This window comes from Pongo abelii, chromosome 2 (assembly GCF_028885655.2).
Source record: "Pongo abelii isolate AG06213 chromosome 2, NHGRI_mPonAbe1-v2.0_pri, whole genome shotgun sequence".
NCBI lineage: Eukaryota > Metazoa > Chordata > Mammalia > Primates > Hominidae > Pongo > Pongo abelii.
In genome coordinates, this window is record NC_085928.1 from 91498267 (window position 1) to 91526203 (window position 27937).

The 27937-nt window shown below is 38.8% G+C and overlaps 1 protein-coding gene and 1 non-coding gene across 14 annotated transcripts in view; one reads left to right on the forward strand and one right to left on the reverse strand.

Moving 5' to 3' along the window:
* CADPS (calcium dependent secretion activator) overlaps positions 1-27937 on the forward strand; it is a 474942-nt gene that overhangs the window by 48634 nt on the left and 398371 nt on the right. The gene's annotated exons all lie outside the window — the stretch shown is intronic.
* On the reverse strand, positions 7629-7740 carry LOC112132861 (U6 spliceosomal RNA). Its single transcript, XR_010139421.1, has one exon. It is a non-coding gene; the product is annotated as a U6 spliceosomal RNA (small nuclear RNA).

Below are 27937 nucleotides of genomic sequence, written 5' to 3' on the forward strand. Positions count from 1 at the left end.
GGATCCCTTTCAAAGAAGAGCATTTTCTCCAGCCTTTAGCTGAGAGAAAGTCAGAGAGACTCCAGGCATGAGAGGATTTGATGCACCAACACTGGCTTGAGGATGGATGGTCATGTGATGAAGCATGTTGATGGCCTTTAGAAGCTTAGAGCAGCCACCAGCTGACAGCCAGCAAGGAGGCAGAGACCTCATTCCTAGAACCACAAAGAACTAAACTCTGCTAACAAACTGAGTTTGGGAATGAATTCTTCACCTCAGCTTCCACATAAAAGTCCAGGTCTTATGACACCTTGAGTTCAGCCTTGGGAGACTGTTATGGGTTGAATTGCGTCCAGCAAAAATTGAACTGTGTCCCCCAATGTTTATGTTGAAACCCTAACCCCTGGTACCTATGACTGTGTCATCATTTGGAGACAGGTTCTTTGCAGAGTTAATCAAGTTAAGATGAGATCATTAGGGTGGACCTTAATCCAGCATGACTCTGACTGGTGTCTTTATCAGATGAGGTAAATTTTGACACAGACACAGAAACACAGGAAGAATGCCATGTAAAGACACAGACATAGAGGGAAGACAGCCATGAGAAGATGGAGGCAGAGACTGGAGATGTGCTACTGCAAGCCAAGAAATTCTTGGAGCTACCAAAAGCTGAAAGAGGCAAAGAACATACTTCCCTAGAGCCTTTGGAGGAAGCTTGGCCCTGCCAAGACTTTGAGTCTGGATTTCTAGACTCCAGAATTGCAAAATAATATATTTCTGTTGTTTTAAGCCACCCAGTTTGTGATATTTTGTTAAGGCAGCCTAGAAAACCAATACAGAGACTCTAAAGCAGAGAACCCAGGTTAGCCTGCCCAGACTTTTGACCTACAGAACTATGAGTATAATAAGTGGTGTTTTAAGCCCCTAAATTTGAAGCGATTTGTTATGTAACAATAGCAAACAAATACAGACTAGTGTGAAAAGAGTGTCTAATCTACCTAATCTGAGGGTGGTTTTCCAAGAGGGATGTTTAAGATGAGGAAGAAGGCTGGGCATGGTGGCTCATGCCTGTAATCCCAGCACTTTGGGAGGCCGAGGCAGGTGGATCACAAGGTCAAGAGATCGAGATTAGCCTGGCCAACATGGGGAAACCCCGTCTGTACTAAAAATACAAAAATTAGCTGGGCATGGTGGCGCGTCCCTGTAGTCCCAGCTACTCAGGAGGCTGAGGAAGGAGAATGGCTTGAACCTGGGAGGCAGAGGTGCCAAGATTGCACCACTACACTCCAGCCTGGTGACAGAGCGAGACTCCGACTCAAAAAAAAAAAAAAAAAAAAAAAGATGAGGAAGAAAGAGTAAGTAGGAATTGTCTAGTAAAGAGGAGAAAGGGAAGATTGGTCCAAACAGAGGGAATGGTATACGCAAAGGCCCTGAAGCTGAAAAGTGCCAGCTGCATTCAAGGAACTCAACTGTTCAGGCTTTCATCCTTCAGATAGTATTGTTATTAATGCCAGGCCTAAACTAGGTGCTAGAGACAAAATAAGGACCTGCAGACCTCTTCCTTGTCCTTACCGAGCTCATATTTTAGTAAGAGAGGTTAAAAACACATAACCAGACTAAGAAATAATAATTCCACTTTATACAGTAGGCTCTGAAGGATAAAATATAGGACTGAGGCAGAAAACCCCAGAGTATTGGATACAATATTGAAAATGAGAGGGAGAGTCATGTACCATGAATCTGGAGGGGTAGGCAATGCCGGATCAGGGAGAGTGCTGGGATTGTCTGTTTCTCTATTTGTGGAATATTTCAGAAAAGTGCTGTCTCCCTTACTGAAAATTCACAGTAGCTATCCTGCTGTGATCATCTCAGCACCTTGTATGATATACACCTGTACCTTTTCAGATTGAGGCCAGTGTACCAAATTCTAGACCATTCCCCTAACCCAACACAGGATTATACTCCTGGGGTTGTAATTATGGCTTGTTCAGGCTCATTGAGCTTTTTTGAAAACTCACTGCTCCCATTTGCATTGCATCTTTTTATTGCTTCTTTAATTTCAATTTATTTGTATGATGTATGTGCATGTGTGTGTGTGTGCATGCATGCACACATCCATATGTGTGAGGTCCCCAACTATCCTCAGTTCAGTGATCCACTAGAAAGACTCAAAGATACCAGAAAAGCTGTTATACTCATGGTTACAGTTTATTTCAGAAAAGATACAGATTGAAATCAGCAAAGGAAAAAGTGCATAGGGCAGAGTTCATGGGAGACCAGGCACAAGCTTCCAGTTTTCCTCTCCAAGTGAGATCATAGGACAGTACTTATTGTTCCCAGGAACAATGTATGGCAATGTGTACAGAATGCTGCCAACCAGGGAAGCTCACTCAAGCCTTGATGTCCAGGATTTTTAAAATTAGGAATTGGTTACAAAGGGATGGAGTGCCCATATGACTGACCTTAGTTACATAGTCTCCAACCCAAGAACCTCACCGTTAATCACATCATTAGCATAAACCGTCTGCCATGGCCCGATGCCCCAGGTATACAAAGACACTGTTATCAGGCAGGATATTCCAAGAGTTTAGAAGTTATCTCTCATAAGATGAATGTGTAGAATTTGAACACCATAGACCTGCTGAATCCACCCTTTACTATAACACACACAGACACACACACACACACACACACACACACACACACCCCTACACACACACACAGATTGTCATTGCTTTAAACCTCACCCCAAACTTTGGTCTTCCAACATGTTGTGAGCATCATCACTAAAACCTTGGGATTGTAGCAAAAAATAAAAATCATTTTTCAGTGTTTTTTAAATATTCCTTGATATAGTGGTTTACAAACATAGATTCACATTGTAAATATGTGAATATGCTTGGAGACGTTTTTTCATTTAATTTTACTTTATTGAAGAATAATTTACATCCATTCAAACAAATAGATCTTAAGTGTGCAGTTCACTGAGTTTTGACAAATACACACGTAACCCACACTTCTTTTAAAATATTGACCATTTCCATCACTCTAGAAAGTTCCTTCATGCCCCCCACAGTCAATCCCTGCCCACCCACCTCCACCACCGTCCCTTGGAGCCAGTAACTGTTCTTATCTCTTACTAAACATTAGTTTTGCCTATTATCATAAAAATGGAAACATACAATGTATGATCTTTTGTGTCTGGGTTTTTTTTCCCACTCAGAATAATACTATTGAAGTTCAACTATGTTGTGTGTATCAGTAGATTGTCCGTTTTAACTGCTGGGTACTTTTACATTGTTTGGCTATAACACAATTTACGTATCTATTCTCCTTTTGATGGACATTTTGACTGTCTCGTTTTTAGCTATTAAGAATAAAATTGCTATGCTCATTCTTATATAAGTTTTTCTGTGCACATATGTTTTCATGTCTCAGGTAAATAGCTAGCAGAGAAGTTGCTATCTTGTAAGGTAGGTATATGTTTATCTCATCTGCCAAACCATTATGCAAAGTAAAGTGGTTGTGCTATTTACACATCTCCCAGCAATGTATGAGAGTTATGGTTGCTTCACATCCTTTCTAACATTGGTCTGTCTTTTTAATTTTAGCTGTTCAAACAGGTGTGGAGTGGTATCTTATGGTAGTTTTATTTGCATTTTCCTGATACCTATTGATGTGGAGCACTTTTTCGTGTGCTTATTAGCCATTCATGCACCTACCTTTCTGAGGTGTCTGGTCAAGTCTTTTGTTTATTTTACCAATTCGGTGGTTTGACTTTTTGCTATTGAGTTGTAGGAACGCTGTCCCTGACTTAGCCTCCCCTGAGATTTTGATACAGTAGATCTAGTGTGGGTCCCTGAAGGACTCTGACATACAGATAAGTTTAAGGACTAATGGATTAATGGGTCTGATGCCAGTTTTCTAAGACTTCAACTGCACTTGGCAGCCATAACTTGAAATTTCCCCATCCAAAGACTTGCTTGGTGATTATTATAAATTAAGGAAAACATCACAAAAACAATTCTCAGTAGGTGGTTTCTTTCTCACTCTGGACTTGGCGCTGAATTTTAACATCAACCTAAAGCTAGAAAATTCCTAGAATTGGACAAAGTCACTTAAACCAAATGTGGGATGCACACAGGTATTACTATAATTATTAAAGGGCCCTTGAGTTGATTTGTAGCAGCATCCTAAACCACATCCTGTTTTTCTTCCCTCAAAGGGAAATATGGTAATATAGACATTTGAACTTGGAAGCCCACATGCAATCTGCATTCTTTTCTAAATAAAATTGATTTGGGAACTACTTAAACCTTGTGTTAATGTTCACATTGTACCAATTTATCTAGCTGACAACCTCCCTGACTCAAAATGTTGGCTTCTTTCTACTAGGTAATTTCTTGAATTTTCATACTGATTTACACAGTACACCAAATAAGCTACCTGCTTAAACACAGAAGAGATTAAACAAATAATTTTATCCAATTACTTAATAAACCATGGACATTTTCTCTTTAAAGGAAACTCCAGGTTTGGAAGTTGTTTTGACTCATAGTTCATGGTTCTAAGGGATTAAAGGACTAAAAAATCAGAGAATTAAAGAACCAAAAAGTTTCTACAAACTTAAACATCCAAACTGTGCAGTAGATTTTTTCCTTTTCCAGGGATCCCTGCTGCTTTAATTAAGGCAATAGAAAGATGGCATGTAGATTGTATCTCATATGACAATGTTGAATGGTGTGACTTCCTGAAAGATCATGCAGAGACCCTTCCCTGTTCCTCAGGAAAGTCTGCTGAAATTGATTTGCGATGCTCACCATCGTTCAGCAAAAATATACCTTTCTCAATACTGTGTATCTGACCTTTCAAGATATGAGGTTCTGAAGTTAGCCAGAGAGCAAACTCAAACAAATGGTGCAGTGTCTATCAAATATTCTGTTATCGTGATGTTTACAAAGGCTCTTCAGTCAACTTTTGATTCTCCATGTAATAGAGAGGAGGTATTTTAAATCCTAGTGATGTAAGTTGTTCAAATCCTTAGAGACTCCAGGTAACCTCTGCTCTAGGGACTTCATATGCCTTTGCTTTTACTTCCTGGCCTTGGACTGTTTTATGTGATTCCTCCTAGGTTGAGGTGGAGAAAGGCCAAAAAAAAATTTAACTAGATCCTTCACTTCTTTCACAACTCTGGTTAGAACATTTTGATGAGGAGGAGGAAAACCTGGGCTTCGGCGTAGCTTCTGGGTCACTAGTAGATCTTTGTCACTGTGGACTAAAGACATTTGAAAACTAGGGGGATTAGCACAGGATACTGAAATGTTAAAAGAGTGATGACTACGTGTCAGTTCTGTTTGGTTTGCTCCAAGAGAAATTGCATTTTTAAAGCTCTCCTGTGAAAAATGTGAGGCTTTCTGAATACACAACTTCTTACAGTTCTGCACTAAGATAGGTTCCTGCAAAGGTAGTGAGGTCATGTTTATCTAGCAGTGCTGGGAAGGCTTCATTTAGCCATGGCTGCTTTAAATATATACATAGATATTTAAAGTTATCATCAAGAGGAAATTTTCTTCCTTTTCCTCACCATGGAGTAATGTGTTTTCTCTAAATGGCTGTCCTAAGCTGCACATTGATTTTTTTGTTGTTGTTAAGTCATCTCCTGTAATTTCTATATGATGTTTGGAAATGAGGTTGTTTTAACACAAGTTACTTTCCTGGGTGGGGGAGAATAATAACATACCCACCTTTGTAAACAAATTTATTTGAGGATCAGTGGGGGTGGTGAGTGAGAGACAACCTCTAAGCCCACAAGTAGTCACTTCCTTGGGGACTGCCTCCAAAGCCTTCAGTTAGTTAAACCTTTTCCTAAAGAGACACCAGTTCAGAAACAGTTAAAATGGGAAAAGATTTTTTCCCAGTACATATAGGCTTTGGTATGCATAACACATTTTGTCTTCCTTTTGGCCATAACAATATTTCTTATAAATATGCTAAGTATTCATAGCAAGAGCAGGTCAGAGTATCATGAAACTGTTAATTTAAAGCTTTATTAAAATATATGCATCCCCCACAGCCATACTCTACAGGAGTTAAATGGGTAGAGAAATTTGATCTCTCTTACAGCACAAATCAGAGAATGAAATGAGAAATCTACAATAAACATTTTAACCATTCAAGTTCTTCATATCATCATAAAAAGAACAATTTGAAGATTTCAGATATATCCCAAAGCTGTTCTAATGCAATCAGAAAAGTATAGTTATTACTCATCTTTCCTTCTTTTAAGTAAATTTGCTTGAAGAAGAGAAAGACCTGGATCTAGGGAGTGCAGGAAGGCATGGGAAAGAGAAGGGAGAGTGAGAGAGAAGGAAAGACACAAACACAGAGAAAAACATGCCTTTTACTTAAAAGCCCTATCAGTTGTTTTGCCTTGATTTAGTTAGAAACTCAAAAAGGTAGAAGCAGGAAGCAGCACAATATGACCAATTTTTAACAGAAGCACATGGGGCAGGAGTGTATGATAGCAAGCTTCTGCCTTTCTCATGTGTCTGATTATTTTTATGGAAGTGGTATTGAAGCATAATGAATGTCAGAGAATTGTATAAATCCTACATGCACACACCCATGTAATCTGCACCCAGATCAAGGAACAGAATGTTATCTGTCCCCCAGGACACCCATCCTGCCCCCTGCCCCCTGCCAGTCACTTCTCGCCCACCCCTTGTCACCATTATCCGGATTTCTGGGACCATAGATTAATTTTTCCTAGTTTTGAACTTTATATAAATGAAATCATTGTGTTATGTCTAGGGGACTGGCCTCTTCACTCACTAATTTGTGAGTTTATTTTTTTATGTAGCAGTAGTTGATGTTCATTATATGTAGAATTCCATTGACTATCCCACAATATTTCACCCATTCTACTGCTGATGGGCATTTTGGTTGTTTCCAGTACAGGGCTATTATAATCTGTATTGCCATGATTAATCTTGTACTTACTTTGTTAGTGAATATTTACCTACATATTTTATCTTCATTTATTTTAAGAACAGCAGTCTCTCAGAATACTAAGAAATTGAAATTTAATTTGTTTTACGAAACTATATACATGTAAAAAGGACAGAACAATTTCAAAAGAATTGACTAGCTCTATTAAGAGAGGGACCAAAAAGAAGACGGACGTCCCGCAAAACCTGTCTTGTGAAGTTTGTGTCAAAATTGAGTTAACTTTTAAATTGTTATAGTTTGTTTAGTGATTCATTTCATTGACTAATTGCTTTGATCTTTAACGTAATAAAAAAAGCTGAAAGAGGAAGAGAGTGGGTACTCCCTGTGCTTAACAATTAAGTTTCATGGAGGTAATTCCTAAGGATGGCGGAGCATAAAGTATACCCCAGCTTCATTTGAAACATGGTCTTGCAGCAACAAATTTGTGTTGTATTTTCAGAATATGGCTTGACAGTTTTGAAGGAATTGTAAGTTTGAGAACCACTATAATCCAGATTCTCTCATAGTATAACTTCTTCCCAGGATTGAATTAGACTTGTGGAAATTTATAAACCCATACCAAGATGCACCGTACATGTGAAACACACAGATTTAGAAGAGATTATATATTAAAAAAGTAAAATATCACATAAATAGGTAAAATAAATTTTTATATGAACTGCTTCACGAATTTATGTCATCCTTGCCTAGGGGCTATGTTAATCTTCTTTGTAATCATTCCAAGTTTAGTATACGTGCTGCCCAAGTGAGCGAGCATGTGTACTGATTATGTTTTTAAATGATAATATTGTGGATATATTGAGTTAAACATATTATGAAAATTTCATCTATTTCTTTTTACTTTATTAAGGGAGCTATAAAAATTTAAAGTTACATGTGTGGCTTCTGTTACATTTTTACTGTGTTTCTAGATCTTCACATCACTTTTCAAAGACTGGTGGTTTGGCCCAGAAAATAATGAGTTTGACAGGATTGGGGAAATGAGTTTCTCAGGTGATATATTACAAGTGTTTACTTTCAGCATCTACCAATGGATTTCAGGGCCTATGTAGATTTAGTGCAGTTGCAACTATCTTTTACCTTATTATTTCAAAGTTTCTATGGTATGATTAGTATAAATTTAGTAAGTGCTTTGTGCAGAGATAAGAGAGATATATGGCCACTGTCTCTCATTGAAAAGTTCCACATATTTCATTCATTCATTTGTTCATTCAATAAAAATTTATTGAGCTTCTACTCTGTGTTGGCAACAAGGCAAAGCATGTGATATTTGGTAGCAAATAAAGCACAGCCTCTGCTGTTTGTTGGCCACTTGTATGTTTTCTTTTGAGAAGTGTCTGTTCATGTCCTTTGCCCACTTTTCAGTGGGGTTATTTGTTTTTTGCTTGCTCAGTTGCTTAAGTTCCTTATAGATTCTGGACGTTAGACCTTTATCAAATGAGTAGTTCACAAATACCTTATCTTATTCTGTAGGTTGTTTGTTGATAGTTTTCTTTGCTATGCAGAAGCTCTTTAGTTTAATTAGGTCCCATTGCCAATTTTTTTTTTCTTGTAGCAAGTGCTTTTGAGGACTTAGTCATAAATTATTTCCCAAGGCTGATGTTCAGAATGGTATTTCCTAGATTTTCTTCTATAATTTTAATAATTTTAGGACTTACAGTTAGGTCTTTAATACATCTCAAGTTTATTTTTATATATGTAAAATGTAGGGATCCAGTTTGGTTCTTCTGCATATGGTTAGCCAGCTATCCCAGCACCACTTATTGAATAAGGAGTCCTTTCCTCATTGCTTATTTTTGTCAACTTTGTTGAAGATCAGATGCTTGTAGGTTGTGGCTTTATTTCTGGGTCCTCTATTCTGTTCTACTGGATTATGTGTTTGTTTTTGTACCAGTACCATGCTGTTTAGGTTACTGTGGGCTTGTAGTATAGTTTGAGGTCGGGTAATGTGATTCATCCAACTTTACTCTTTTTGCTTAGTATTGCTTTGGCTATTTGGGCTCTTTTTTGATTTCAAATAGATTTTAGAATAGTTTTTTTTTTTTAATTCTGTAAAAAATGGCGTTGGTAATTTGATAGAAATAGCATTGAGTCTGTAGATTGTTGTGGGCAATATGACCATTTTAATGATATTCTTCTAATCCATAAGTATGGAATATTTTTCCATTTGTTTGTGTTTAAACGTTTTTGTCCAGTGCCCTTCAACACCTGTGCTTTATCCATCAACTGCCATCCACAGCCTCAGAAAACAGCTCATTTAATTTCTACCAGAAAGTCAGAGAATCAGGAGGGTTACTAACTAAAAGGGTCTTACACGTATATACATAAATCATTTGCCTGGAGAGCCATGCCCTTGGTCTGATGCTTTCAAATGCTCTCTCTTATGGAGAGATGCATAATCCACTCACTTGTAATTCAGAAAGGGGTCCAATGTCAATTTCCTAAAAGAGCTTTCTTTCAGAAGATAGAGAGGATGCATTTTGAACCATTTAATTGCTCCTATGAGTGACTTGCATAATGCCTGTAGAACTATCCAGACAGCACATGTTGCCTGAAACAGCACATGCCAGTCGTTTTCTTTGCTGCCTTTAAAATGAAATTGCATGCACATCTGAAGCTGAATGAGTCTTGATGTGTGATTGTACCTTTACCCCAATTCTAAACAGAAAAGATGGCTTTTTTATTAACTCATTTTCTAGCAGGAAGGGATCATTTCTAAGGAATGAGGGCTTCTGTTTTCAGATTTCAGCTCTAGTACTCACTAACTGATGAAACTTGGACATATTAGCTAGACAGCTTGAGCAGCATCACCTCACTTGAAGGCCACCTTGTGTATTAAGGCAAAAGGACTTTTTAAAAAGTGGCATTTACTTGATTATATAGTAAAATTATGCACATTGTATAAAATGTACACATGCAGGAAAGTATATAAAAGTAACTTAACAATCACCTGTCTTTCCACCACCGAAAATAAATATCATATGTTAATATTTTTGTGTATCTCCTTCCAGTTGTTTTTGAATATTTTTAATAGTGGAAGCCATACTGTGTATAATTATGTATTTTGCCTTTTTTACTTGGCATTACTGTGTAAATACTGTGCCTTATAATGAAAATCTTTTTAATGTAATTTGATTTTATATATACCATTACATAAGATAAACATATTATTTAGTCTTAGGAGGAAATATAGGTAGATAAAAGACATTTAAGCCATTAAAAAACACTGAGATAGATAAAAGCAGCCTTAAAATATTAAAGCCAAATAAATACTAGTATCTGTAAAGTTTAATTCATACTCCCAAATAATGTCCTTTTTGTTGTTTTAAGTTTATAAATTTATTTGCTTAAATTACCACATTTAGAGACAATGGATGTCCTCATTTTGAGAAGATACTTTCTAACAAAAATCAGCTGATGAGGATTTAATAAGCACCAGCCCTTGCCCCATATGAAAGAATTGTGAATTACCAATTACAGCACTGATGCCATTGTTCAGCTGCCTGAGCAAAACATTAAGTGGCACACCTGTCAGAGAAGGAAGAGAAGTAACTGCTGGAGAAGGTCTTAGGAAGCCTTAAGCTGGGCTTTGAATGATGGGGTAGGATTGAAATAAGACTTTATAATGCAGGGCTTTTAACAGTCATATGCCATATTCCTTAATCTACAAATGGTAGGTTTGCAATTATTTCTAAACAACAAATATAAATCCATAGTGCCAAATGCATGCATTTTCTTGAGGCTTCTGGTATGGATGGTGTGTACTTCTGAGAGATGGAAATGGCAAGCAGATAACTCTAGAGGTGATTATGCAATGAGCAGCTCTGAAGGAGTGCAGGAGAATGTTGGCTTACAGATTTTTTTTTTTTAATAAGATTGGCTGGTAGGAGGAGTGGGTGGAATATGTGGAAAAAAGAGGAGAGAGCAATTAGGTAAAAATGTTAGGCTACTCTCTTAGTTAAATATTAAAAATATTGTGGAGCATTTGACTTGATTTATTCAAATGTGCTTTCCCTCCAACTCCTTTTGCAATTTACATCACTGACTCAGCTTTTGTTGGGGCATCAACCTCTAAGAAAGCTTGATGAAAGCTAAGAAGCACGGGTCCCAGTTTAAGAAGGGCTGGTTTATAAACGGAGTCTGGTTACATAAACTACTATTCCTCTATTCTTGGTTTGTTTCCCCACCACCAGTACCAGTTCCTTTGGATTTTGTATCAGGTTCATTTGAATTGGAAGGGGAGAAGAAAGCTCAGCTTAACTGACAGCCTCCTTTGTGCTTTGTGCACAGCTCTGTGCTAGGCACCAAACACACGTAAGAGCCCTGTTCCCTCACAATCGCCCTACTGGGCAGCATTTCTACTTGTGGACCGGGAGTGGAAAAGCAAAGAAATGACAGTGGGATATGCAGCAAAGGAGGCTCACAGGGAACAAAGACCCTCAAGAGTGAAGCTATGGTTTTAGGATACAGCTATTCAGTTTTCTATGACTTAGCGTGCAAAGACATGGATTAATTCTGCTACAGAACTGTATTTTAACTGGATAATGGAAGTCATTTTGTTCTCTCAATGATTATCAGAAATTCATGCTCTGAAAAAGAACAGACAACAGACCATTTGTAAAAACAAATCCGAGTAATAAAGAAGTTAATCAGATACTTTCATGAGAATTTCCCCAATGATTTTAATATTTAGTGGGCATGTACTTGAAAAGCTGCTTCTTAGAAATTGATGCTCGTGAATGATGATGATGATTATATTATTAATAATAATGTGATATGACCACTACTACTAATATGCTTTGAGTGCTCATTATAAATTGGTAGTTATATTGGGTGCTTATGTGAATAAAGTTGCTCATTTATTTGGCCATAGATAACATTATCGTCTTTACCTTTTAGAGGAAAAACTGAGGCCCATGTTCTCCTACATAGAAAATAGTTTTTAGTTCAGGTCCATCTGGTACCAAAACCATGCTTTTGACGACTACTCTCCATTGCTTGTTTGGAGCTGAAAGGGATCTTAGGGAATGTCGTTTCCCAGATTAGGGGCCCGTAATGGTAGTGGCTTGACCAGCATCACACAGGTCCTTAGCAGCAGAGTTAGAATTGCATCCTGGTCTGTGGTTGTAATTAGATTCAGAAAATATGCAGGCCAGTGTGGCCCATTTGAAAATAATCCTGGTATTCAAAGATTATTTTTGAGTGATATGGCTATATTGTGGCAATAGCAGCAAAATTAAAAAGCAATGTTTTATGTTAAGATGTAATTGTATGTGTTCAGAATGATGGGGGTGAGAGTCTATTAAAGAAACACCTACAGTGTCTTTATATTCTGATGTGTATGGTATTACCATACACATATTCGTTTCATGGATATTATGCATCATCTACTGTATGACAGGCACTGTGCCAGAGGATGAAAATACAGCAATAGGCAAGACAAACCTCATCCCTCCTCTTGTGGACCTGACAAGAGGAATAAGACAGAAGACTGTTCAAGTAATTAATAAGAAAAACACCAGATAGTGATAAGTGCTTTGTATAATGTTAAAGCTGGGTGATGCAACAGAGACTTCCTGGGAGCTACTTTAGATTGGGCAGTCTGGGGAAATGACAATTAGGCTGAAACCTGAACAACAAAAGGAAACAGTCACATGAGATAAGAGGAATGAGTATTCCCGGCAAATGGAACGACGATTGCTGTGGAAAAGCTCTGAGAAAGGACAAACCCTGAGGTTGGCTTGCTTGAGGAAGAGAAAGAAGGCCTGTGGCACTGGCATCCAGTAAAAGACGGCAAAGGTAATAACATCACAGAGGTGCCCAGGGGTTTGCTCTTGTGGGTATTTTTGAGCCAGAGGAAACAGTTTGAATATTATTCTAAGTACAATGGAAAGCCATTGGAAGTTTCAGGCAGGAGCAGCAACATGATTCAATATATTTTTTTTAAAAGATCACTAACATCTAGAAAGTATGAAAAGCAACAGTAGGAGCTGGGATTTCAATGAGGAAACATGACAAGTGATCAGCAAAGGACTATGGCAAGGATTCAAGTGGCAGCAGTGCAGATGTACAGAGGTAGTAGGATCTGAGCTATATTTGGCAATAGACTCAACAGAACTTGACAACGGATTAAGTGAAGGAAAAAGAAAGAAAAAGCTAAATCAAGAATAATGTCTACATTTTTTGGTTTCTGCGATTGAGTACATGGTGGTATTGTTCATTGAACTGGAGGAGGAAGAGTTGGAGGAGGAAGAGGTTTAGGATGGAAAAGTCCAGAATTTTGTTTGGGTTCTGTTAGGTTTGAAATGCATATTTTACTCCACCATCCAGGTAGAGGCATCCATTAAGCATTGGATGTAAGAGTCTAGTGCTTAGTGGAAGGTCAAGGCTAGAGATGCAGTTTTGAGTGCTATTTGCATAGAAGGTGGCACTTAAGGCCACCTATTAGATGATAACATCTAAAGAGAAAGGACACTGAGGAAAGGATACCCAGGACAGGGCCGTGGCACTCCCCAGCATTTGACATCAAACAGAGGAGGAGGAATAAACCATGGATGCTGGAAAGGAAGGTCAGGGAGTCAGAAGGAAAACCAGGAGAATGGTACCTTGGAACCTAAGAGAAGTTATACAAATAAGATATAGCTGGGTGCCACTAAGGAAAATAAAGAATGATGATGACAAATAGCAATCAAACTGGGCCTGAAGCAGGACTTTTTGACCCCACCCTTTGAACCTGAAGACTTTAAGAATAGGTAACCAGACCACCAGGACAGCTTCAGGCTCTCTCTCTTTGTCCACTTTTACTTTTTCTCTCTCATTCTCTGCCTCTTGACCTCTCTAAGTCTCATTTTTCTGGAGAGTCAGACTTAAAATCTTGTACCTCAGTTTTCTCACAAGGCTAGCAATCTTTTATCTCATTTGTTATTTTTATTCCATTTAGATATATTCAGCATTTTATTCCATTTAGAAACATTCAGCATTTAGAAATATCAAATTGAGGCTGGGTGCAGTGGCTCATACCTGTAATCCCAGCACTTTGGGAGGCTGAGGCAGGCAGATCATGAGGTCAGGAGTTCAAGACCAGTCTGGCCAACATAGTGAAACCCCATCTCTACTAAAAATACAAAAAATTAGCTAGGTGTGGTGATGTGCGCCCATAGTCCCAGCTACTCGTGAGGCTGAGGCAGGAGAATCGCGTGAACCCAGGAGGTGGAGGTTGCAATTAGCTGAGATTACACCATTGCACTCCAACCCGGGCAATAGTGCAAGACTGTCTCAAAAAAAAAAAAAAAAGAAAAGAAAAAGAAAAAAAAGAAATATCAAGTTGGTAGTACCTAAAAATTGATGGGAAATAGCACCCTCTTGACAAAATCTAGATATATAACAGCTGACCCAGGAAAATGAACCTCAGTAGAAATAATGGCCAATGAAAAAAATCACTGTGGCAATATATATTTGAAACATTGTGAATAAAAACTGGCAGATGAAGTAAATACGTATTAAAGATTTTCAAAATAAATGAGCTCACCCCTATGAAAATAATTGATAAAATAAAAATATTGAAAAATTGGAAATGATTTTATTGTGTTGGATAGAAACTTCATTGAAGAATCATGGCGAGGCTCGGTGGCTCATACCTGTAATCCCAGCACTTTGGGAGGCTGAGGCAGGTGAAGTACTTGAACACCTGAGTGTGAGACCAGCTTGGCTAACATGATGAAACCTCATCTCTACTAAAAATGCAAAAATTAGCTGGGTATAATGGTAAGCACCTGTAATCCCAGCTACTTGGGAAGCTGAGGCAGGAGAATCACTTGTACCCAGGAGGCGGAGGTTGCAGTGAGCCGAGATCACGCCACTGCCCTCCAGCCTGGGCAACAAGAGCAAAACTACATCTCAAAAAAAAAAAACAAAAGGAAATTTGATTAAAGAATTAAATTGGCTTACCGATATTTGTCCAAGAAACAACTGCCTTGAGGAAGATTCTCCAGTGTTGATTTAAGTCTGATTAATGTTTGTAATCAAGACATTTAGACATTTGTGGCATTGAAATGGCAGGGTCAAATCCTTGGGTCAAAATGTCTTATTCCCTTATAGACCCATTTTGTGCAATAATATTTCATGAACACAAACTATCTTTAAAATACAGGAATTAAAGACTCATTGAAGTCATCTTTAATTTCAAAGCCCTTGATTTTAAAAAGTGATCTCTTTTGGACTGTAGTCTTCACTGTCCCAAGACTATAAATGTTAGAGAGGAAATAATTATTCCAGAATCTTATTCAGGAAGAGTTGCAGATTCCTTGCCTGAGCAAGGACAATTTCTAAATTAGTGTCATTTGAATTAGTGCCTTTTCAAACAGTTCTCTCAAAAATACTTGCTTGTTCTTATGCTTGTTTCCTTTTTTTAAAAAATCACATTGGTTTGCAATTGAGGTTAATATTAGTTAAACTCTACTTTGATCGTTAAATTCAGTAACATACTCTGCCAATTACTAGCTGTATGTCCCTAAATACATTACCTAATTTCTCTAATCCTATTTCCTCAACCATAAAGGGGACCAGTAACACACACCCCACAGGGTTATTGTCAGGACTAAGTGAGAGGAAGACTTTAATGCCCTGGTTTTTTTTTATTTGGAGACAGGGTTTTGCTCTGTTGTCCAGACTGGAGTGCAGTGGAAATCACAGCTCTCTGCAGCCTTGATCTCCCATACTCAAGCAATCTTCCTGCCTCAGCCTTCTGAGTAACTAGGATTACAGTTGTATGCCACCACACCCGGCTAATTTTTTTTTTTTTTTTAAACTAAAGACTAGGTCTTGCTATGTTGCCCAGGCTGAATGCCCTGGTTTAAAGTAGATGCTCAATGAAAGTCTTTACTATTGCTACTATTGTTAGTATACTGTACATTTTCTATGTACACAACATAATTACTTTAGCTATTTGGTCTGAAAAATTTGTCTCCCAAATAGTTTGAAAATTTTCCCAGGGAAGGGTTAGGCTCTCATCCTTTATTAGTGTCTTTCATTCCTCTGTATCAGTCATAGCAGAACACAGCTGGCAGAACACAGCTGCCTCACCCAGACTGGATAATTGAGGGGTACATTATGAAGGGATTATTTAAAGAAGGTTGGACAGAGCAAGGAAAATCTATAAGGGATGGAGAAACACCCTGGGGCTAGCAACAGCAGGGAGCCCATAGTTTGTAGAGGCAGGAGAGGAGGTTACCGGTGAGAGCTTGGAGCACAAAAGACAGGCCACTCAACAAGAACTGTGGTTTTAGAGAAGTGCCAAAGTGCTAGCTGGCAGGAAGGAGCCAGTAGATTAAACACTCCAACCTCTCTCTCTTCCCACCCTGATCTCCTGCTGGTGCCTCTCATTAGCTGAGCTCAACAGAAAAGCATCAGGCAAGGAAGCTGGTTATAGCAGTCTGTAGAAATCAGCATCCCTGAACACAGAGCAGAGGGGAAAAGAAGAGAATGGATCTAGGGAAGTAAAATGAGAGTAGGCAGCAGAGCCTCTCCAGCCTTCAGTTAGTACAGCTGCTTTACATATAGTTAGTGCTGATACATGTTTGTGGAAGGAAGGGAAAGGAAAACTGATTGAAGGCAGTTCATAAACTATAGACGACTCAACTTTAAATGAAGATTGAGAAAAACACTACGTAATAGCATAGTAGTTTTGAGGTGAGATTTGAAATCAGACCAACCCCAGTGTGAAATCAGACCAATCTCTTAGTGCTTCCTAATGGAGTGATCAAAGGCAGTTACTAAGTGACTTAGCCTCAGTTTCTTCCTCAGACAAAGGGAGATAAAGTTAATACCTACTTCATAGGTTGCCTTTGAGGAGTAACTGAGAGGATGGATACAGTACACTGGGCACAGAAAGCAGTGCTTCAGAAATGTTAGCAAATGAATTCTCAACTGGGGACAATTTTGATCCCTAACCCCATTCCAGGGAACATTCTGCAGTGTCAGGAGGTATTTTTGGTTGTAACAACTGGGGAGTGCTATAGGCATGTAGTTGGAAGAATCCATGAATCCTCCTTAAATATCCCACCATGCCTAGGACTGCCACCCACAACAAAGAATTATCTGGCCCAAAATGTCAATAGCTCCGAGATAAGAATTCCTTCCCTGTACTGATTTCATCTCTGTATTTCCATCCTTGGGCCTCTATATTTCTTGATACTGGTTCTTAAAATCCATGATTATTTATACTTTGTTCACTCTCAGTAAATTTGAGATTTTTGTCCTCCTCTTCCCATTATAAGGTCAGGACATACTGTGTATATGGCACTTCAATACTATGTGATTTGTCTTTACACCATTTGAAGCAAATAAATATATAAATAAATAAAGATAAAATATAAATCACTGTGATATGTTGTAATCTAAACTACAGCCACCCAGTATTAAAGCACTTATGTCAAATACATGCTATAGATTTTCAAGGCAATAACAAGACACAATACACAGCTATTTCTCAGGGTGTTTCAGATCACCAGGGAGCAACATATTGAAACATGTTGTTACTGCAGCTCTAATCTCTGATGAACCTCTTCCCAAAAGAAAAAAAAAAAAGCCAGAAATAAACTCGTGAGGCTAGTGAGTCTAAACTAGGTCAGTGGAATTAAACATTAATATAAATAAGAGCTGTCCTTCAACATAATGGGAATGTATTTCCTCTCTCTCAGTCACTCACCCCTCTCACCCAACTCAGCCCTATTCTACCCAGAATTGCCCCTGGCAACAGTGGCCTTTCCCCTTGAGAAAGCTATTAAAATAGAATGCCCTTGGCCTCAAGATGGCTCTGAGTCTTCACTAGGTGTTTCATCTCCTCCAACCTCAAAGGGGGAGTGGCTTTCCCAGCTCCCCAGTTTATTCATTTATCTGTCCATTCATTCATCCGTCAAGTATTTATTGTGGTCCTTGACTTAAGCAGTACAGACATAATGGTCCCTGTCTACATGTAGCATGTAATCAACTGGGGGATGGAGACATTCATCAAGTAAGCAAACAAATTAATACGTCCTGATTGTGACCAGGGCTGTTCAAGGAGCAGGGAGGCACCAGAGAAAATAAAATCAGAGTCCTACTGAGGCAGTGTGGTCAGGAAAGGTCTTTTTGAGGTAATGACGTTTCCAGTGACATTAGAAGGCCTTCCCAAAGAAAGGTGGGAAAAGGGTACCTAGGGAGAAGGACCAGCCTGTGCAAAGGCCCCAAGGCAGGGAAAAGTTGGATCTGTTCAGGGACTAGAAATTGGCAAATGAGGCTTCACTGGTGAGAGGATGTAGGACAAGATCAGCAGGAGAAAAACTTGAAGTTACCCTGAAAGTTATCCTCTTGTATCCTGGGAAAATGAGAGGATTTTTAAGCTACACGGTGACTTACTATCTATTAACATATTTGAGTGCTGTTTCTATGGGCCAAAAACACTTTACAGATGACAATGCTAACACTCACATTCACCTTGTGAGATAAGAATGATTGTTATACCCACTTTTACAGATGAAAAGTGGAGGCACAAGGAGGGTAAGAAACCCAGGATCATATAGTTATATATCAGGGTTTCTCATCTCACCACTGCTGACATGTGGGGCAAGGGCCATCATGTTCATTTTGAGATGTTTAGCAGCAACACAGCCTTCTACCCACTAGATGCCGGTAGCAGTCTCCCCCTCACCTCCAGTTGTGACAGCTAAAAAATATGTCCAGACTTTGCCAAATAGCCCTGGGGAAGAGGTCAGCAAAATCCTCTCTGGTTGAGAATCCCTGCTATATAGAAAAAAAAAAGGAAAGCATCTCAAATGCCATTATTCAGTAATACCCCTACCTTAATGTCTTACAGCCTCTTTAATAAGCTTTCTCTGTGTTTTCAAGGATCATTTGTCTCAGAGCAGGGCTTCCCTCCTTCCCCAGCTAGTGGATACTTGATCTTGCGGATCTACCCACTCAGTAAATCACCCAGCAGGTGTAGCAATGTGGAGTTGCAGGGTTCAGCTCTCCTATGCATTAAAACACACCTTGAAGGCAGAATAGTGGAAGCTGCTAAGAGGAGGCAAAGCACAGAAGAGGCCAGTGTTCTCTGCCTCAGCCCTGTCCTTTCCTAAGTGTTCTTCTTGCTCATCTCAGAAGCCTACTCAGCACTATTAGGTGACTGCCATCTGAGTCTGAGAACTAGTGCCTCTTAACAGTGTGGACGTATTGCTGGCAATGACCTATCTGGGGACACAGAAGAATGCCTCTTTTCTCTGGATCAACATTCTGAACCAGACCAGAGAATAGTAGGAAAGAGCAGGATGGCTGGGAATTGCTTAGTGACCCTTGGGAAAGATTGTACACCATAGTGAACTAACTTCAGGTTCCTGATTTGAAAAACTGTGAAGGTGTCAAGCATTATGAATGTCCACTGGATAAGTAACCTATCAGTGTTTGTTTATTCATTCAATTCATTCAATACCTGGGATTTTAAAGGTATATTTTGAGCTCTTTTCACTTTGAATCCACCACCTTCATCCAGGGTCTCTAAATCGACCCTCATCAAAATCCATCAGCCAGAGATTCACTGATTCATTCAATTAAAATGTTTTAGGTGTCTGTCACTTTGAAGATGCTGGGCACCTGTTAGAGAGATTAGGCGAGGTTGACCTAATCTTGAAGAGGGGTGAGTGGGAGGTGGCTCAGTGAATATGATGGCTGTTTAGAGATTTGAAGAATGAGTAGAAGTGAATTAGGTAAAGAAAGTGGCAAGAAGGAAAACATTCCGGGCAAAGAGTACAGCATTTACAAAGAGACAGCAGACAAGCTGGTTTTGTAGGTTCAGAATTTTTGGACAGTATTTCAAGAAACTCATGAGAGTGTGTTTTACAGGCATGTAGATTTGTGTGTGTGCACATATGTGCATGTGTGTCTTAATTTGGCATCATTATGCACTGTCCACACTCTATAATACTAGGTTATAGTCAAAATTTGGCTTGGCCTTATGTGTCCTGTGGCTTAATCATGTTCCACTGATACATATTATTTGCTTACACAGAACAGACTGTTGCTGTGTAGGTCAGCTTTGGGAGGCAAAGTTGCCAGTCTGAATCTTTCTCCTCACAAAGACTTCACTGGATAGAAACCACAAAGCAATGTTTTAAAACAAGCAAAGTGTGCTAAAACAAAGAGTGATGTCTGCACGATTGTGTCCAACAAAATAACTATAAAGAAAAAAATTAAGATTCAGGAAAATCTAGACGGGCTCAATGATTACAACTGTAGAAAGAACATACATTTTGAGGTCAGAACCACCTGGGTGTAAATCTCACCTTCACCTCATGTGCAACCCTGAACAAAGTAGCTTCACTCAGCTGGGCCTTTTTTTTTTAATCTGTAAAATGGGGTAATGACACCTGCTTCACAGGTCAATTTAGGAGTAGAAATGATTTGTGAACAACACCTGGCACATATTGGTAAATATGTCTTACAGGTTCTTTACCATTTATTTATTTACCATTATTTATTTACCATTAAATAAGTGGTAGCTACTCTTATGGTTATTAATATCAAATTAAAATCAAACATTAATATCTAATTTGCTGGATTTTAAACATGGAACCACAGATTTCATTTACAGCTTCCTGATAGCCACAGCACAACAGGAAAGTCACGTTATATTTTTCGTGAATAAAAGCATAAAAATTCCTTAAGGAAAGACAAGATTATCTGGGACCTTATGCATGAAATAATGTTTTTCCTGGGTTTTCATTGAGGTCTCACTGAGAAATATAGGAGGCAATATCTTTAACATCATCCCTGTGGCAAATAAATATAAATTCTACGTGCTTATTTCTTTTTTTAATTTTTCAGAGTAAGCCAAAGTCGTAAAACCAAAGAACAGTTGTGGGGCAGGGATTATTTCTAATTCAACTTTAAATCTGCCAAAAAATTCTTGCATTAATGGCATTTATGGAGTAGATCATCTGTTCTTTCTTTTCTTATATTATAAGCACATATTTAACTAGTGCTCTTGAAGCACTATCTGTTAGTTAAGCCTCTCTGTAACACTCCAAGGTTTGTGGTATAATGCCCACTCTACAGATGAAGAAACAGGTTCACAGTCCAAGTTTAGCCACCACACTAGGAAATGGGGAAACCAGGACTTAAATTAAGATCCATTTGACTGACTTGACTCTACTCTTACCATCTACTCCAGCCTACCACCTTAACAAATGTAGCTAAGCTCTGTTTTCCCCAATGGGAAAATAAGGGTTTTGTATAAAAATAGAAAGAAGGAAAATTAAATTGGGGGCTCTAGGTGTAAAATTGTTTTATTACTAAGACATCGAGAAAGAATGTTTTGTAAATGAGTTTTCTGGGAGAGATGTTTTAATCTTTTTGTTGTTGTTTTGGTTTATTCCAAACCATTTAACTAAAATGACATAGATAAAAAGCATATTAAGAAACATATTTAACAAAATCATGGCACTACAATATACATACCAAATTGCATGGGTGGCTCTGATTTTGAATTCTGTGCAAAACCAGCAGAAATAAATGAACATGTTTCTATTAACAAGGATAATGCAAATCTGTAATCTGTAACTTATATTTCTATATTTAATAAGTCATGTTAACTCACATTCAGTAAACACACAGTAAACTCACATTTAAAATATCTTCCCAGTAAATTTAGTTTTCATTTTTTCTACATGATTCTGGAAGAGCATATAATAAATTAGTCATAGTCTATATATTAAAGTCAAATGATTAGTACCTTCAAAGGGAGTGGTACCCCTGAATCATAAAAGGAGTTTCACTTAGGATGATGACCTTAATATTTGCTTTCAACATCTTTTTCACCCAAAAGAATGATGATGATGATGATGATGATGGTGATAATGATGATGACTATCATTTTAAAGAACTGAGAAGGGTCTACAATTTTACTCCACTGAGCTTCCTAAATGCTGGCACATGACACAAAACTCCTGTGAAAGTGACAAAGGACTGCCCTCACAACACAGCAGAAGGCATGTGCTTTCTGTTGGCACCCATTTCTCCTGTTCCCCAAGTCCTGGGGGTAATATGGAGGAGCCCAGGCAGATACCACAAACAGTGTGGATCTGTGTGACAGTTAAGGAACCCTGAGCTTAGGAAAGCCCAATCTTATAAGGTACTGCTAGCAAACCTGCTCAGGAGAGAAACATTATTCTTATTATCCTAGTCAGGAAACAAATCTTCCCTCTGCCCTGCAGAGAATCTCTATCTCTATTTTCCAAGACTGTTTGACATGGAAATATCCTTGAAAGGACAGCCAAGAATGAAAGTGGTCAAAGAAATGTAGAAATATCATGGATAATCACTTCCCAACAGTGACGGTGGTGGTAGTGGTGGTGGTAGCGGTGGCTAACACTTATTGAGCTCCCATTTCCCAGGTATGATCAAGCCCTTTGCATACATAATCTCATTCAACCCCATTATAAACCCCAAATTATACAGTATTGTCTACATTTATACATTAAAAATAGCTGAGGCTCAGAGAGGTTAAGCAGCTGCCCCAGGGCCACATACACAGAAACTGGAAGAGCCAACACTTGAGTGCAGGTTGATTTGACTCTAGAATTTGTGCCTGTAATCCTAACATTATCTTGCTGCTTGACAAAGTGTATTTAGACCTGAATATATTCCATAGAGGAAACAAGTTATTTAAAAATAGAGATAAATTTAGGATCGGTCTGTGAAGGTATAATTTTTCTTACCAACATATCAAGGAAGAGTGTTTCATAGGTGAACTTGTTAAGCAAGTAGGTGACAGAGCCGATTTGAATCTAAGTAGTCTGCCTCCAGAGTTAGAGCACACCAACAGGCTATATGTCTAACACTGGACGGGGCACCCTCGGCTACAAAAGCCAGAATCTAGAGTTAGCTCTGGACCAGTAACCCCCTCATTTGGGTCTTAACCCTTTTGTTTAAGAAATGCACAGTTCCTCAGAGCACCCAAGTAAAGTGCTGTCAACAGTGGTGGACAATCTGTGAAGCACAATCTGTGAAGCACTTCTCTTCTCCCGGAGAACATGGGCAAGTTAGGCACACATGATGCACATATGCTGTCTAGAGGAGGGTCATCACAACAGGGTGCTGGAGGATGACCATCAGGTAAAGCTCGGACAAGCAGCTCTATAGGGTAATACTAGGAATGGCTGCTGAAGTTCGTGCCAAAATATCTGCTGATGTCTAGAGAGACTCATGGCAGTGGATTCTCCGTCAGTACTTGGGAGCTTCTGTTGCTTTAAGAGCCAATACAGGTCATTCATTCTTTACTCAACAATTTCTTAGTGAACGTCTCCTATATGTGAGATCCTTGTTCATAATCTGGTATAAATACTGACAAGCCTGTTACTCGGATACAAAGTGAAACACTGTGTAAAGAAGCTATGTAGAAAGATTAATGAGAGGAAGCAGGAAAAAGTACCTAACACATCCTAGGGATATTGAGGGAAGCTTCACAGGGGTAACATTTGGGCTGAACTTTAAAAGATGAGTAGAAAATTCGTCTTCCTGTTTGTATTAGTGTTCTCTAGAGGGACAGAACTAATAGGATAGATGTGTATTTGAAGGGGAGTTTATTGAGGATTATTGAGTCACACAATCACAAGGTGAAGTCCTACAATAGACCATCTGCAAGCTGAGGAGAAAGGAAGCCAGTCCAAGTCCCAAAAACCTCAAAAGTAGATAAGTGAACAGTGCGGCCTTCACTGGTGTAAGCCCAAGAGTCCAAAAGCTGAATAATTTAGAGTCTGATGTTCAAGAGCAGGAAGCATACAGCACGGGAGAAAGATGAAGGCTGGAAGATTCAGCAAATCAAGTCCTGCCATGTTCTTCTGCCTGCTTTATCCTAGCCACACTGGCAGCTGATTAGATGGTGCCCACCCAGATTAAGGATGGGTCTGTCTCTCCCAGTCCACTGACTCCAATGTTAATCTCCTTTGGCAACACCCTCACAGACACACCCAGGAACAATCTAATCAAGTTGACACTCAATATTAGCCATCGCATTGTTTATGTGCTTCATTGCATTTATCTCAGTCTGGAATGTTTATTTAATGCTTTCTTGTACATTGTCTGTCTGCCATGTCTTTTATAGTCACTTTTGTATCCACAGCTCCAAGTATAGTGCCTAGAACACAGTGGATGCTCAGTATTTGTTGAATGAATGAATTAATTAATGTCAAACATTAAGTTTTGCATTTATTCTTCTTCATGGTGGTTTCTAAAAAATATATATGTTACATTTTTCAGTCTCAAAAGATTATTTTGTTATAGATTACTTTCAGGAAACCTTTTATTTTTATTTTTTTATTTTTTTAACTTTTCAGTTCAGGGGTACAAGTGCAGGTTTGTTACATAGGTAAGCTTGTGTCATGGGGGTCAGTTACAAAGGTTATTTTATCACCTAGGTATGAAGCCTAGTACCCATTAGTTACTTTTCCTCATCCTCTCTCTCCTCCCACCTTTCACCCTCCAACAGGCCCCATTATGTGTTGTTCTTCTCTATGTGTCCATGTGTTCTCATCATTTAGCTCCCACTTATAAGTGAGAACATGTGGTGTTTGGTTTTCTGCTCCTGCATTTGTTTGCTAAGGCTAACAGCCTCCAGCTCCATCCATGTCTCTGCAAAGGACATGATCAGGAAACCTTTTAAATTTGCCTTTCTGGAAATATCTATCTTCTCTATCAAACAGGAGACGAAGTGGAGTGAGAGTTGATTGGATAATTCGTTCATTATTCATTAAATATTTTATGGGTTACTACTGCATGCAAAGTGCTGGGAGGGGAGCAGTCACACAGAAGGCAAGACTTGATCTCTACCGGTGAGGAAACCAAACATAGTCACAGGACACAATTTGTGGGCCCCCTATATAAGAAAGAACAAAACAAAGAAACGTAACTGCCATTCCTCAAGAAAAGAATGGAGTTAAAGGGCTATTTCATGGACATTCCCTGAGGGAGGGAAAAAAAAAACCATACAGTAACTCAAACTGATTTTCTGGGAGAAAAACTTTTGGGTTGGATAATACAGGTTAACTCTGTGCATTAATTTCTCCAGACTGTCTCAATGCCATCTCACTTCTCTTTTTCTCTTAGAATAAAGGAAAAAATACGCAGTTGGTGAAATTGTAAATATAAGCATGCTTACAGTTTTAAGAAAAATAATGGCTTAAGCTTAGCAATATTCTAGCATTTATTTAATTAGTAGGTGATTACTAAATACTAAATTATGGGAAGCAGTGTTTTCATAGCAATGATTTGTTTACCCAAGGAATTTCTGTCACACATTTTTTTGATTCCAACATTTCCTACAATTATTCAGTTTTTTTCCTCTCTGCAGCACTAAAACACACATTTTATTAAGTAGTCTGGCTTATCTGCAAATATGCTGATCCTGAATGGTTATAAAATATTTATGCAGGTCATTTAAGTTGAATCAGAAATGGTTTCCAATCAGAGTGAAATCATCTCTTAGTTTAAGCAAATGATGCCCATATAAATAAGAGTTGCAATTATGCCCATGCCTAGACTCTCTCTGCTATAGCCCTTCTCCGGAAAACTTTTTAATGTCTTTTTAAGACATCATTTGTCTTCTTATGTAACTCCTTCACGGATTTCATCATCCTTTTTCTTAACTTGACCAGGTGCAAATTGCTGCCATTCATGAGCTCAAGAAAAGGAAGTTGTAAGCATGCGTCTTAAAAATTCAAATAAGCCACAGCGTGGTAGCTTGTTCCTGTGGTCCAAACTACTCCAGAGGCTAAAGCAGGAGGATCACTTGAGCCCAAGATCTCTGGGCTGTAGTGCACTATGCCAGTTGGTGTCTGTGCTGAATCCAGCATCAATGTGGTTATCTCCTGGTAGCAGGGACCACCAGGTTGCCTAAGGAGGGATGAATTGACCCAGATTAGAAACAGAGCAGGTCAAACTCTTATGCTGTTCATGGTGGAACTACATCTGTGAATAGCCACTGCGCTCCAGCCTGGGCAATGTAGTGAGACCCTGTCTCTTAAAAAAAAAAAAAATCCAATGACATCATACCTTCATTTTCCTGAATAAAACCTTCATAGCTCCTGGTTCTTACGGGATCAAATTCAAGCTTTTTAGCACATGATTCAAGACTTTCCATGACCAGGCCCATGCCTTCCCTTCCTCACACTTAACCATCTAACATTTAAACATGTAGAGTGTCCCTGCCATTATGATTTCTGTACCCCTGTTGATGTTGTTCCCTCCACCTGGAATATGGTCCCAGTCTTCTCTACTCAGTTACCTCCCATTGATCCTTCAGCAATCAGCTCCTTTTTCATGTCTTGCAGGAGGCCTTCCCCTACTATCCAAGTCTGGTTAGGAGCCCCTGTTTGGTCCATAATACCAGTGGTAGACAGAAGGTTCTGTGGAAATCATCTGTCCACATGTGCCTTGCCCAAGAGACTCAAAGTTCTTCAAGGGCCAGAATGTGTTTGATTCCTCTTTGACCCCCAATGTCTGGCACTTTGTGGGCACTCAATGAATATTTGTTGAATGAATGAATGAATGAATGAGGGCCTATGAAGAAGAACCTGAAACAGAAAGTTGGTAAAGCAAGATGGACCTTAAAAATACAAGCCTTAGTAAACAAGAACAGTCTGAAGAATCCAGCTAATGTAAGGAGAAGCAAATTTATGTATCTGTTGATTTAATGTTTATTGAGTATTGCATGCTAAGATAGAATGTGCAATGACGAACAAGAAAAACAAGGGCCCTACCTCATGGAGCTTACATCTAGGGCATATGCCAACAAGAGTATTTTTTTAATGGTAAGTACTCTGAGGAAATAGAAAAGGTGAGGGTGATGAAAGGGTTGTAGTGGAAGAGGTTTAGATTAGGAAGAGCAAGCCTCTTAGAGATGGTGATTTCGAAACTGATACCAGAAGGGTGAGGTTTTGCCAAGAGCTGGTGGGAGAGTATTCTAGTGTGTGCAAAGGCCCTGCAGTGAGACAGAGATCAAGATTTTGAGGAAAAGGAGGTCTATTAGTGTATAGAGATCTTTAATTATATGGCCATTTTCCGTCAAGAGAGATGGAGAGTCTGAGTTCTTAGGAAGATGTCAGTAAACATGAGTGGCTTGTGGGTAGCTCTGAGACCAAAAGCACTCAGCAGCCTGCAGAGAAAGGCCCCCTGAGAACCCATAGCGCTCTGGCAAAGAGACGGTGATCTGAATGAGAGCCTGCCACAGGATAATTACTGGCATCCACATTCTCCAAACTGATGTGCAAGAGAAGGGAGAAATTAGATTTTTAAAAATTCTTTACCTAAACTACTGAGACCAGAATATTCATCAGGAAGAGCTCTTGCATTTTTTTTTTTTTTTTTTTTACCACCTTCCGTCTGTCTTGTAAACATGAACAACAGATTCTCTAGCCCACAGAAACATATCCGCAGGGCCCTACCATCCTTAGGGAAAAAAGATGATGGAATGAGGGACATTAGCAATAGTTTTTGTTATATTTTTCATTACAATCTACCATAAATACAATAACAAGAATAGCTAATATTTACTGATTATGATTATTTACTAAATACCTGTGACTATATCAAACATCTCATGCAGAATGGTTTACATGTGGGCTCTGGAGTCCAGCCTCCTGAGTTCAAATACTACCTGCTCCACTTACCAGCTCTGTTGTTTTTCTGCAAGTTACTAAATATATGTGTATTTATATCCTTATCTGTATAGTAGAGACAGGGGGCAGATAACTGCACATCCTGTGGACCACTGTGAGGAGTAACTAGGGAATATACAAAAAGTGCTTAAAGGAGCACTTCATACATGCTGATGTAAATACAAGCTTCCATCACTACTTACTTAATTATTATAACAAACGTATCTAGTTGACACGATTGTTATCCGCATTCTTCACACAGGGAAACT